At 34.2% G+C, this 14,974-nt stretch overlaps 1 long non-coding RNA gene across 1 annotated transcript; it reads left to right on the top strand.

Annotated features, from left to right (window-relative positions):
• Positions 1 to 378: 378 nt before the first annotated feature.
• LOC118764039 lies at positions 379 to 10,136 on the top strand. Its single transcript, XR_004999823.1, has 3 exons — positions 379 to 389; positions 4,796 to 4,801; positions 9,936 to 10,136. It is a non-coding gene; the product is annotated as an uncharacterized LOC118764039 (long non-coding RNA).
• Positions 10,137 to 14,974: the final 4,838 nt, after the last annotated feature.

The raw sequence follows: 14,974 nt of genomic DNA, 5'->3' as shown, positions 1-14,974 counted from the left end.
TTGTATTTAATGAACATCTTTTTCACTTTGCTGGTTATTGCGAATTCAAGGGATTATCAATTTCCTTGGTTATTCTTTGTGGTGCTTAGGCAATTAGTGTTCAGAACTGTTAAAATACCGAAATAAAGCTGAGAATGTGAAAAGACAAGTTCACACTAAAAGCTTTCAATGGGTAGCCTTTAGATTTTTTGGTAATTATGTCAAATCTGAATGATGTCTTTTAAACTCAGATCGAAAATGTGATTTCCTAAGAATTATTCTGAAAAATTAAACAATTTTCTTCAGCAAATTTTTCTGATTTGTTTATGGCATTGTATTTTAGATTGTGAGTTTTGTTTCATTGTGAAATTGAGGGCAGAAAGTTATTCAGCGTCAGATTGTGTGGTGTCGTTCCCCCTGGTTTCAAGATGTCCGGAAATTCAGTTGCTCCAAAGAATTGACTTTCTCTTTTGATTTTAGCCATTCCTTCTCTATTGGAAGCTCTTCCCATTTCTCTCATAGCAACCTCTTTCAGTGCTAAAAAATTTGCAACCTAATTTGGGATCAGTTTTTTGCAAGAACATTTTGCATCAATAGCACCTGGATGTCAATTCACTCACTACCTCACCTGTCTGAAATCACCAGCATGAACTATGGTCACACACTATAACTTATGTGTTGTCTTTCGGATATTACAATATTCAGTCCTGGTTTGAACTGCTTGTTTGAGGTTCATGATAGCGTTAATCCAATTGATCAATTTGAATCTAATTGGTCTCGAGTGAGTTCTTCAAATTGTAGTACAAAGATCGTTCACTACAGTCTTAGGTCTGGAGGGCGACTTAAATAATAGTCGTGCATATCTTCCTCCACCCAGAAGTATTGCTGCTCTACCATTTGGTACCACAATGAAGGTAACATAACTGTTTTGGTGTCTCGTTGCAAGTAAATGGTTTGTAAAAAAAGGACTTGTCTGTTTCACAGGCTACCTCAACAACGAAGTGTCGTTCTCATTTAATTTTATTTATGGAGCCTTCATAATTATGCTAATTATTAGCCACCCATAAAAGTTTATTGTCATTCGCAGAATGGACTACAGGCTTGTATCCCGAAACATCTTTTGTGATACATCCATTTCTGCACATCGTCTTGGCATCTCACACTACTAACAGTCTGAAATAGAGAGGCATTGATTGTGCACATCATCAATGTACCTAGTTTTTCTGCTCCTGATTTAGTTCAAGCATTCCGTTGACATATTGTTTTTATACTTATGCAGGGCAAATATGATTCATTAAACAGATTGTATGCTTAACAAAACACGACTATGTTTTGAGTAGTTGCTTGAGTTACTACTGCTTTCTTTAGAGCTTCTTTCCAATTTCCACCATCGTGCAGGATTTTACGTGATACGAATTCTTCTTGATATTTTTAAAACTTAGCCTACAAATCTCAGAAGATTTTCAAGAGATGTTGGCCCTTCACAGCCTGGGTTCTTTTCGTTCTCGAAATTAAATGCTTTTTCATGAAATCACAGGTAGATCCGCTTAAACTAAACTGAAATTTAATTGTCCGTTTTTTTTTCGTCCTTCTGTGTACAATTTTACATTTTACAACATGTTTAGTCCGAGTTGGAAGATTATTTATATTCTTCTTGCTTTATACTCTGATTTTTCTTTTATCGTTGTGTCTTGATAGTTATATTTTTAGCGGCTGACACCACAAGCCAGAATAGTATCATTGAAACCAGCTTGAAGTTTTGTTGGCAGCGAAAATTGTAAAATCAAGAAACTTCAATAATTTCTACGAATCTGGAAAATTGCAGACGCCGATCCCCCAAACAATATCATCGCAGCAACACTAAAGCGTAATGATTTCACCAGAATCCCGACCCAGATAGACGTATTCTTCCGTTCTTATGCCCTCATTAGATGACGCACCGACAGCCTGGATACCATTCGCGGAAATGATAGCAGCAAGGGTGACAAAAAAGATGGAGAAACTGATCCTCTAAGAACAAGCCCGAAGACACAACAGAGAGGTCTACTAACGATGGTCAACATGTCCAAAATGCAAATTATATGCAACACATCTATCCCAGAGCACAAGGTCAATACACACAACAAGGAGATCCCTAGGAAGAGGAAAATTCATATGAGATGATAGACAAAGATTACAAACCACCTGAAAGTAGTGAAATTTGAAATCAAATGTCACCATCACCATCACGTGACCGACGAGTCCATCAGATGTAGTTACACATCGCTGGTCACAATGCGTTTGCATTGTTTTAGCCTTCGAATGACGCCACCCCGCTGGCTAAGCGAGCAGGCCAACAGAAGAAAGAGTGGGAGAAAGAGTGGTGAAAGAGTACAGCAGGGATCACCACCTCCTGTCGGAGCCTCGTGGAGCTTTTAGGTGTTTTCGCTCAATAAACACTCACAACGCCCGGTCTGGGAATCGAAACCGCGATCCTACGACCGCGAGTCAGCTGCCCTAACCACTAGGCCATTGCGCCTCCACAAATGTACAATTAGAAAAACTATTATTCAATCCAATGCAATACACCAGCGTTAATTGTTTGGAGGCAGGGGTCATACATCATAATGTTTGCTTATACAATTGGTAGACTTAAGATATGTCAACTGTGGTTTAAACTGCCAACTTATCTCTTCTTCCGTGGAGAAAAGTTGCAATATTTAATACATTTTCTGCATTGTAGTATAAATATAAACTGACAATTGGAGATTGAAATAAGTCTGCACTAATCCCTTGAAGAAAAGGTGCCAAAGAAACGGCTTTAGTATGTTACAAGATAGGGCCCTTCTTCTAGAAGGATGGCTTCCTCACAGGAAAACCAACGAGGAAATACAGAACGAACAGTTTACAAGTGTTTTACTAACCTCTGGAACACAGGCAAATGAATAAACCAGCCGAGTTCTTTGTTACTTCACATGCAACCAAGTAAGCTATCATGATTATTCATAATCGCATCCTCAGACACGGCCTCAGCTCACGTATCCATCCTTGTTTGCTATGCAAAATTCCCTCAGAGGATATAAAACCCTGGAAATGCTGCGCACCTGTAACGGGAGTTGGACGCATATATCTATATATCTATGCAGACACACACACACACGCACATATGTGCATATATCTATTTATTTTATCGCAATTTGACTTGTTTATATATATATATATATATATATATATATAATATATATATATATATATATATATGTATGTATCAAATGAAATAAAATGAAAAACAGGACACAAAAGTTGTATATATATATATATATATATATATGCGTGTGTGTATATGTACTTGCATGCATATATCTATCTATCTATCTATCTATCTATCTATCTATCTATCTATCTATCTATCTATATATATATATATATATATTCACACCCAAGACACACACACACACGCTCACGCACAAACAAACACACACACAAATAAACACACACACAAACACACACACACAGACATACACACACAGGGTATTCATATATTGCCATGGAGCGCAAACAAATACAGAAAAATATGAAACCCGACTTCATATAACAGGTTACCGGTTACATACCCATAACTTTTTTGCACATTCAATCAGTAAATTATGATTATTATGGCTATTACATACCTCTGAGCTTTCTGAAACAGCTGTCGTGTCATGGATTTACGTATTTTCTTCATATTTTTCTACATTTTTTGTATTCCTTGTAAATACATACATACATACATATATATATATGTATTTATATATACATATATATATATATATATATATATATATATATATTATATATACATATATATATATATATATATATATATATATATATATATATATATATATATATATATATATATATATATGTATTTATATAAATAGATGTGTACATAAGTGTACGTGTTTTCGCTTTTGATATATGTAGAAACATGTATTATTAGAATATATATTGGTACAAATCTTCTCATGAGCTTATAAACATCTGCAAATATAGACATCCACATAGAACATGTTTACACACATTAATACATACTTGCATGCGATTGCTATGAAATACCTAGTAAGCGAAAGAAACAGTGCAGCATTTAGAGCCCGAAGACGGAATTGATGATGTAGATTATGTCATATTTATGTACAAGACATCACACAGGTGATTAGAAGCAGCCCAAAATATCTTTCACGTACTATCTCCTTATGCGGCAAGACATCTTTATATATAAAAGTGAGGTTGTGTGCTGTCTGTCTCCTACGATTTAGATTCCTAACTACTCCCACATTTTGCGGTGCAGTTTAACCAAAACTGTCGTGATTCATATCGAGCCCTTCTGGGTATTAGTGCGCGTCTACGATGAGTCTACGATTTAAAAAAAATTACCATCAATTTTTCCCATTTTTAATGCATTTTTGGCATATATAAGGGAAGTAACTCTCTAAAAATTTATTATTAAATCTCAGAACGTAAAAAGCTACAGTAACACCCCCCCGCTTTGTGGTTAGCCATATTGAGATGGCTATTATACTTTACATCTCTAAAAATGCTTATATAGTTATTTCCCTTACAAACCCGAGCAACGCCGGGCGATACTGCTAGTTGTTACTAAAATAGTATACAATATCATTCGAAAGTATAACTGTCTAGGATAAATATAGTGAACCCTCCCTTATCGTTATTCAATACATACACAAAAATAGCACTTGAAATATCGATGGGACATACCATCAAAACTTCAGTCAAGTTTAAACATAAAAAGCACGACGTTGTTTAGGGCGGACAAGAAAAATATGTACCGTCAGAGAGGTCAGTTGACTTACTGATGTGAATATGACTGTTCCTTAACTCCTTCACACAGGCAGGGTCCGGCTAATCCCTCAGCGCTCTACAGCCCACGTAGCACCTTGCTGTGCCGTCTTCGTTCCGCGCCATAATGGCCGACGACTTTATGAAAAAGAAATAAATCAAGGAGAAAAAGGATAACTAAGAATAACTGCTTCGAAACGTCCAGCTTCTATATCCAGATTATTGATTTGCATTTATACTAATAGCAATTGGGCCAATGGATTTCGTGAGTAAATGTCTAAATGACAACCTGGATAAGCTAAAGTTTTCAGAAACAGAAATCAACCAGTTTAATTCGCATGTTACAAATGTTATCTTTAAGTGGAACAGTACAAATATACAAGACGTTTCTCAAGTTTAAGATGTTACTTACTTTTGCTATCTACGTTCCAACGGCGGAGCTTTTTATCATTGTTAGAAAGCAGCTTCTTCCCCAGAGAAAAATTTCAAATATTTAAAACAGAGTACACACACACACACACATACACACACACACACACACACACACACACACACACACACACGCACAAACATCCATGGATAATTTTTTATACATACTGAAATGCATACCTGCTTCAGCAGACGGAAAAATATAAAACTGAGAACTGTCTGCATTCAGTACGACCGTATCTCATAATGCTTTTGCCGTGTCATTGTTACTCCCGACATTTATGATATTAGACTGGATACTTCATGAGATTTACAATTTGGACATCAAACTAGAAAAATACTGACCACCACTGGCAACTTGCACATTAACTTACGCATCATATCACTAAAACAACACCTTCTGTAATACATTATATGCATACCAAGAAAAAAAAGGAGAACAACAACGTCTTCAGAATAGGAGAATTCCTTAAGAGACACTCTGAGTGTACAACTATTTCACGTGACCTAAAGGAAGCTGGACTAATCTTCTTAAACAGAAGCTTGGAGAAGCACTTTTCGTTTCAGCAGAAAGCGATGCGTAGCGCGTATCCTGCGTTCTAGAAGATAATAACAGCATTGACCGGAACAGTAGCCTAGAAGGACAGTAGATAATTACTAGATACCCATTCAATAAGAGAGATAAATTTACCATCAAACCTTCATGTTGTGATAGAAAATGTCTGTTACGCTATACCAGCGTGGAAGATGTTATCTTTAGCAGCTGCCACAAAATATGTGCAAAATGCGACCTACCAATGATACATGATATAATTGCTAACACTATTTACCAAGATATCCGCCGAATGGTTTGATTCGGTGAACACATGAAAGGCATGTTAAAAACTGAATGTATTTATTCCCTTTAATACAAGAAATACATTTGGAATATTCCAGTGAGTACAGCAACCGCGTGCAAGTACCACAAACCTGATATTGTTCTTTGTAACTGGGATCAAAAGTCATGCACCTGTCAGATGTCCAGCAGAGGTGAACGCATCATCACCAGTTCAAGGAAAGAAGGGGACATTTATGGTGAAATATTATCATCGGTGCGTTATGTAACAACGGGTTTGGACAAAAACCTAGAAATGTTTGGATTTCTCAAGAAACTGTAAAGACGCGTATCGTCCAAGTCCAATCTAATACTGACAGTTAAAGTTTACAAGACAGTACAATGATTGCACACACTAATTAAATCTACTATTTACAAAACCCCTAAGACTGCATTAACTCAAAAAGTGTTGTCACTCTGCTAGCGACCGGCTTGAACGCTATGAAAAAGAAATAAAATGTAAAGAAAATATGCGTCGCAAGCGTGGCTATATAGTAGGAAACATACTTCCCGACCACATGGTTCCAGGTTCAGTCCCACTGCGTGGCACTTTGGGCATGTGTCTTCGACTTTAGCCTTGGGCAGACCAAAGTCTTGTGAGTGAACTTGGTAGACTGAAAGAAGCCCGTCGTATATATATATATACCACCATCCAGTGTCAAGTTGATCACAGAACTTGAGGCGATCCAACGAAGCTACACGAAGAAGATAGCCTCTGTGCAGCATATAAGCTACTGGGAAAGACTCAAGAGATTAAAACTCTATTCCTTGGAGTGTAGGCGAGAAAGATATGCCATAATATATATCTGGAAGATCCTGGAAGGACTTGTCCCAAACTTTGGCATCGAGAGTCACACAAATGCCAGAATCGGGCGCCACTGCGTGGTACCAAGGACTCCAAATTTGCCATCAAGATGTAGGACAAGATACTGTGATAGCCTGGGCTTCAGAGGCCCACAGCTCTTCAATATCCTCCCGAAGAACCTGAGGGACCTGCATGGTGTAGATGCGGATGTCTTTAAAGTAGGACTGGATCTCTTCCTGTCAGGTGTCCCGGATGAACCAACTTCACGGCAGGAGGTGCAGATGAGGGCAGCTGCATCGAACTCTCTCATGCACCAAATGGCAGTTGCTAAAAAGCATTCGTGAGGTAAAATCATGTAGCAAACCAAATGGCGGTGCCCCAGCATGGCCACAGCTCATGAGCTGAAACTGGAAAAATCAAAATCAAAATCAAAATCATATATATATATATATATATATATATATATATGTATAGTGAAGATTAGCATCACACTTGAAACTAGGGCACCAAAGAATTTGAATCAAACAGTTTTGATCCATATCTATCTATCTATCTATCTATCTATCTATCTATCTATCTATCTATCTATCTATCTATCTATCTATCTATCTATCTATCTATCTATCTATCTATCTATCTATCTATCTATCTATCTATCTATCTATCTATCTATCTATCTATATATATATTATATATATATATATATGTTTGCATCTATATGTGTATGTGGTTTTGTTTCTGTGTTTGTCCCCTATTACCGCCTGACAATCGGAGTTGGTGTGCTTATGTCCCCGTAACTTAGTGGTTCAGCAATAAAGAATGACAGATACAAAGCTCAAGATATAAGTCCTGGGATTTATTTGTTCGACTAAAACCCTTCAAGGCGGTGTTCCTGTATGAGCACAGTCAAAAGACTGAAAGAGTAATAGAATAAAAGAACATGTGTATATATATTCTTTTATTCTTTTACTTTTTCAAAAGAACAGCCATGTCGAAGTGGCTACAAATATTACTTATCCGTGCATTGATCTCTTAGAGATGTTTTAGAACTAGCAATTTTGCTTGTTTCAAAATCAGTGACAATGTGTTCGCTCGAAATATATATATTGCGAGCTACCGCCATCTCTAGCAGCTGCGGTATCCAGTAGTGAAGAGTGGCAAAATAGCCCGAAACTGGTACTGGTCTACTTGTTCCGTCGTTAGAAGGTGATAGGGGTTCGCTGCCCTGCTTGCGATTAAACGGATGCAGCTCTACATCGCTAACTAGCTAAAGCAGGTGTCATCTGGTTAAAAAATCGCAGTAGAATCCGTTCGAACGAGCAGCAATGTTGAAGCTTCTATACAGCTTCTATGAAGATAGTTCTAGTTGCAATGATTAAGTTGATGAATGGGGGTGAGAGAGCGCATTTGCCCAGAATACTAAGTAATGGGATCGAAATAAAATTTGCGGGATTGTAAACCTCTTAACCATATGGTCATTCTCTATTTATTTTCTGAACTTAACTCATTCTGTGAATAGCCTTATAGCTCTCTCTCTCTCTCTCTCTCTCTCTCTCTCTCTCTCTCTCTCTCTCTCTCTCTCTCTCTCTCTCTCTCTCTCTCTCTCTCTCTCTGTGTCTCTATCTATCTATCATTCGAATATGTATTAATTTATCGATGCGTATTATGATATGCATAATACAACCATATTCACTCTTAGCTATACACACATACACAGTTATCCCGTCTATTCTTATGCTTGTAAGTGTGAATATATGCATACACACACACATATATACATATATATAAATACACACACACACACACACACACACACACATATATATATATAGATAGATACACATATATATACATGTATATATGCATATAGATATATGTTTTTATATATGTATATATATATATATATTTATATATAAACATATATCTATATGCATATATACATGTATATATATATGTATCTATCTATCTATATGACTATATCTATATCTATCTATCTATCTATCTATCTATCTATCTATCTATCTATCTATCTATCTATCTGTCTATCTATATATCTATCTATCTATCTCTCTCTCTCTCTCTCTATATATATATATGTATATATATACATATGTGTGTTGGATGTGTGCATGTATGTATGCATGTATTAACTAATCTTTCACATGACCGCAATAAAATGTTCGCCTTCTTTGTTCGCTGTCAAACTGACTACTTGCCAACTATGCTCCGTTGCTATTTTATTTCAATATTGCCTCCGGATATTGCCGAATTAAAAACTTGTCTAACACAGAGGGTAATGTTATAAGTAATGGCTGATATGAAGAGGAGAGATAGGTTAGGAGATGTCATAAATGAAATGGAGTGGACAGCTTTTAAATTTATATTAGCCACATTGAGCAAATAATAATTTCTTATATAGATACCAAAAGTTTGATCATCGGGAGGCGTACAAATCGCTCATGATTAATAGTTTTGAAGGAAGTAGATGCTGGCGTGGCAGTGTGGTAAGAAGTTTGCTTGCCAACCATGTGGTTCCGAGTTGACTCCCAGTGTGTGGCACCTTGGAAAAGTGTCTTCTACTTGGTCGACTAAGCTTTTGTGAGTGAATTTGGAAGACAGGAACCGAAAGAAGCTTCGAGTGTTCACAACTATAATGGACTCCACACGAATCTAAAGAGTTTCTTTGAATATATTACAGTTTTACGTTGTTCACTTCTCATATCAAATGGTTTCATTCACATAACTACGCAAAACTACAAGTAGCGTTATTATTTTAGAACTAGACTACTCGTGACCCAACGGGCCACCAGGAGAGTCTACGTTTTCCAGCAGCGGAGTTTTGTTTCGTGGATTTTTTCTTTCCAAGATTATTTCGCATGCTTTCGACGAATGCGACATTGAAATCACGCGTAAACGGCTTCTTTCCCCAGAAAAGGAAAGATTTAGCTGTTATTTTTTGCACGCCCTGCTACCAAGTAACAGGTATTTCGAGTCCTTTATCGCAAATAGCTGTTACTTAGGAATAAGGAGTGCTAGAAATAGCACATCTTTTGAGGTGAAATACGTTGAATGCACTCGAAAAATATCTATGGAAAAACATTATTTCACACCGAGATTACGAACGGGTCTTTTACGAAATATTTACCGCATCTTTAAAGTCATTTTCACTTGAAAATATTTCTTAATATGCCGAAAAACATTTTTGTAATGGTATTCTCTCGCATATAATTTAAAAAACAAACATAAAAATATTGTCTGTTTAAAGAAAGCTAAAATATAAATACTTACTGTACAAACAACTTACATTTTTGAAATTTCGTTCACTTAAAAATATTTTTAAATGATTAAAATATTGTGTTTAACAAAAGCGAAAATAGAAACATTTACTGTAAAAAAAATCTTACTTTTTCTTTATCAAATCAGTGTCTAAGCGAAAGTTAAGACTTTCTTCCCATTCAGGGTTAATATATTTTCGGAATATTTTCCCATTAAGCACCGTTTTGGGTATATATACCCCAAAACCCCTAACATCTTAACAGCCACTTGTCCGATTTACGCGAAAATTGTTTTATTCCGTTCGTATGTACATTTCAAGGGTAACTTAATTCATAGTATTTTCCCATTATGCGCCAGTTTGGCAGGGTAACATTGCAATCAAGTGAGATTCAATCTCACTTTTAATGTATTATAGATATACTAATACAAATATATTAATATAATTTTAGATGCAATGAGAACGGTTGATTTGATGAAGTCCCGGAAACTGGAATGCGTATGCAAGCTTAATAGTCTTGTAGTCACTATTAATTTTCCAAGTTTCATCAAAGGAAATATATAAAATTCAGAAAATTGCATACTTTCTCTCTCTGAAAAAAGTGAATAAAAGCCCCGATGATTGACAAAGGAACTATTACTTCTCCCTAAATATGGTGTTTACGGGCGAAGATATCTGTGGCTGCTTCGATTACAACTGATAGGATTTTCAGAACGCTACAACTTACTTTCTCAACATGAAAATTTCTATGGAAATAGCAAAAAGGAAACTACTGTAAGAAAATAGAATGGCAATGGTCTGTAACTCGTGCTTGTGTATTGTTAGCTTGCAATGATGAGTTCTTTTGAATAACTGCGAAATCGGATATGGGTTTGGGGCAACAACTTTCACCAGATGGACGCCAGAATACCTAAGGATTTAACTTGATGATGAAAAAGAAATTCCGTAACATATTATAAATGTTCAAATAATAGCCTACCAGGCTGATACCAAATCAATTCCACAAATCTACATCTCTGTTTCACATTTTCCCAATTACGCACCTTTATTTCTATAAACCTTCATAAAGAATAATTACATTTATTGACGCTTTGGGGTCAAAACATTTATCGATTATATACCTCAATGGTATCTTATTTACATCCCGGTGTCTCCCTTCACCAGTTTTAATTACTATTTTAATGAAGGAGTTAACTAGAGATTGCTTAATGGAAAATTAATTCCATATTAATTCCATACAAGAAGTAATTAACAGGAAATGTAACAAAACAATCGATTTTGTAATAACCTGACAGCAACACACAAACTTAGACTTCTTTTTCTGTTGCATTGTCTGTTTCACTATTTTCACAGTTAATACATGGTACACGGATACTGGATAACACGTAGACAACAAATACAAAATCTTATTTAGTTTCTAGCAAAAAAATGAAAGAAGTGATTTCTTACATTTAGAGGGATCCTTAAAATCCTTAAAAATGTTTTAGGCCGAAGGCCGCGGCCATGCTGGGGCACCACCGCTGGATGTTAATCAGAAATTACATTAATAATGAATTATCAATTTTGTCAATTCTTGGGGTTATAAAAACATCTTAGTATGGTTTGAACTTCACATAAACAGAAAGAATTAAACTCCAGGAGATATTCAATCCATTGCCGGGATATAAGGAAAGCAGTTTCCTTTTGATCTCATTCCTTGCCTTAGATGAAGTTTTTAATTTAAGCAATACTCAGATCATCTCTAACTAAATATCTTTTTTAGTATTACATTCAACTCTGCTTAATGCATATATAGACACACGCATACTCACACACACATACACACACTCATTCTTTTATTCCATCTCTCTGTTTCCAAAAAACACAACATTGCACCTGTATAGCATTTTTATACAATTACTAATACATACACAGAAATATACAATATACATGCTGGAGAGAACCAGCAGTATACATACATCGTGTGCGGTGCCTGGAAAGCACCTTATAATGCTGTATAATATAGATTTAAATATATGTCGGGGAATAAGAACTATGGGAAAGAGTTTTCGAAATTTGATGTTGGTGTAATATGTTTTGATACAATTGGGCATAATTGGATTGCACTGATGTCATACATATTATCAGGAAAATTTCCTCATCGGAATTATTTGACACGCAATTCTGACGAGTGCTAAATCTCAATTCGGCCATTTAAAAATGCATTTATTTTATTTAACAACATTGTAAAAGCATTTAAATCGGAAAGCAGATTACTAAAGTTAGTATTACTTAGCACATATAACATGTGAAGTCAGACTGTTTTGATCAAAACATTTTTACAAAATTTCAAACAACAGTTTTGCTAGCAGTTTTAAATAGACTATGAACCAAATAATACTTTACTTAGACTAACATACATACAATATGAAGGTGGTTAATTCAAAGTGTCACAAACGGCACTAGAATTTCGCCACATTGTGAAGATCTGCACACTGGGAATCATAACATCTTTAGAAATAAATAACATTTCAAACACAGTTTATAGCTTTATCAATTGATTTTTATTGAAACTTCTATTATCCAAAAACTGTAAAAGAGAAAGAGTAAAGATCACAACTAAATGTGTCAGTCTGTATATATATATATATATATATATATATATATATATATATATATATATATATTATATATATATGCATACATACACACTCGCACACAAACATGCATATATGCGTATATATATATACTGAATATGTATATATATATACATGTATATATATATTATATATAATAAATATGTACATATAGATGTTTGTGTGTGTGTGTGTGTGTGTATAAACGGTTGATGTTTGATGTTAACGATGGTGAAGATTATTTTCATGAAGAGATCGAATACATTTAAAAATCTCAACCACAGAAACCGAACAACGTGTCCATCTCTTATCAAGAAACCATGTTACATTGATACTTAACATATTTCCCTCTCTTTTGTTACATGTCTATAATGTTTGGTATTTTTTAATATATATATATATATATATACACACACAACCATCTGTAAATATATGCATGCACAGTATCAGACAGTGAGAATGAGTGCTCAACATCATGTTTGGTGGATATATATACATATATGGATAAATACATATATGCATATATATTTAAATATATATATATATGTATATATATATGCATATACGTACATATATATATATGTATTTATATGCATATACATATGTATATATATATATACATATATATATATATATGTATATATATATATATACATATATATATATATAAAGATGGATATATAAATATAGATATAGATATATATCAATTACTGATTGGTTGGTTTCATTTACCGTCTCCTCTGAATTCATTCAGTACGTAAGTATATTGTGTTATTCATATTTGTTTTCTTAAACTGTTGAAGGCAATTTCTGTGTAAAGTTTCTATGTATATGGCAGTTACATCCAGGAAGTATTACAGCCATACAAGTAGACAGAAGGAGAAAAAACAATTATTGTCATGTAAACTATTTGGTTAATGCATTTTGTGTAAAATACGAAATTTATTTTAAAAATAAGTTAATTATAAAGTAAAACCCTAAAGGCGTCTGCAATGGTTATTTTTTCTTTCACTCATGTGACTATAACAAAACATAGTAGAAATATTGGATGATTCTATATAATGTGCAAGCTACTGGATAGAAAGAGGCCAAAACATCTATAAAACTGAATTTTTGACAATATTCACTTGACAGTAACCAAGTTAGTATTTATAAATATATTACAAAAAACAGGTCGGAAAATAGGAAGAATTTTGTAGGTATAATTATGTGTATCAATCTATTGATCATATAATATAAATATTAATTGCACTAAAAGGTGATTTGGTCGGTCAGAAAACATCATAGGTTTTGTAAAAGACTCAACAATAGTATTTATAAGAATAACTGGAAATCTCCAACAGTTTTAACAACAAAAGATAAAAGGAGCAACAACCGTTGAATATAATATAACATTCTGAAATATAATAGTTGCAAATAGAAGTCAATTGCTAGGAAACAATTGCATCACCTCAGAACTGGTGATGTCTGGAACGTAACTAGCAAAGATATAAACCTAACAAAAACAATGAAAATAACGATTCTTGGTCAAAGAATTAACTATTCTTCAATCATTAATTGTGTAGAATAATTAAGGGAGGAGAAAATGTTTTCTTATAATGTAGAAGAAAAATTATCGAAGATGTTAACAATCTAAAGTAATAAAAACTTGTTCTTGCGATTGGAAAATATAGTACATATGTATTATAAACTGTTATCGAATATTACCGATAATCTAACAACGTTAACAGCAGTTGTTGTGGGATTCAAGAATTGTGTTCATACCAGGATTAATTATTTTATAGAAATATTTATAAACTGTAAAATTTAGAAACGTTATATCAAAGTATATATATGTTAGTTCTTGTTGTTGCTATTTCATGATCAGTATGATATGAAGATATGTGTAAAAGACACACACACACACATATATATATATATATGTGTGTGTGTGTGTGTGTGTGTGTGTGTGTATGTGTGTGTTTGTGTGTGTGTGTGCATATTTATATATATATATATATATATATATATATATATAAACATACATATATATTCATATGCATTTAGGAAGTGATTAAAAGTACTACACTTAATATTCTATAGACAATATGCAATATGTAATTGCAAATAAAAAATCCTTCCCGCACAAAACATAAACAACCAAATAAATGTGTAGGAACAGAATGCATCCCTTTTTCTCT

This window comes from Octopus sinensis, linkage group LG6 (assembly GCF_006345805.1).
Source record: "Octopus sinensis linkage group LG6, ASM634580v1, whole genome shotgun sequence".
NCBI lineage: Eukaryota > Metazoa > Mollusca > Cephalopoda > Octopoda > Octopodidae > Octopus > Octopus sinensis.
The sequence above is the reverse complement of the archived record's forward strand: the minus strand, read 5'-3'. Positions and strand labels throughout refer to the sequence as shown.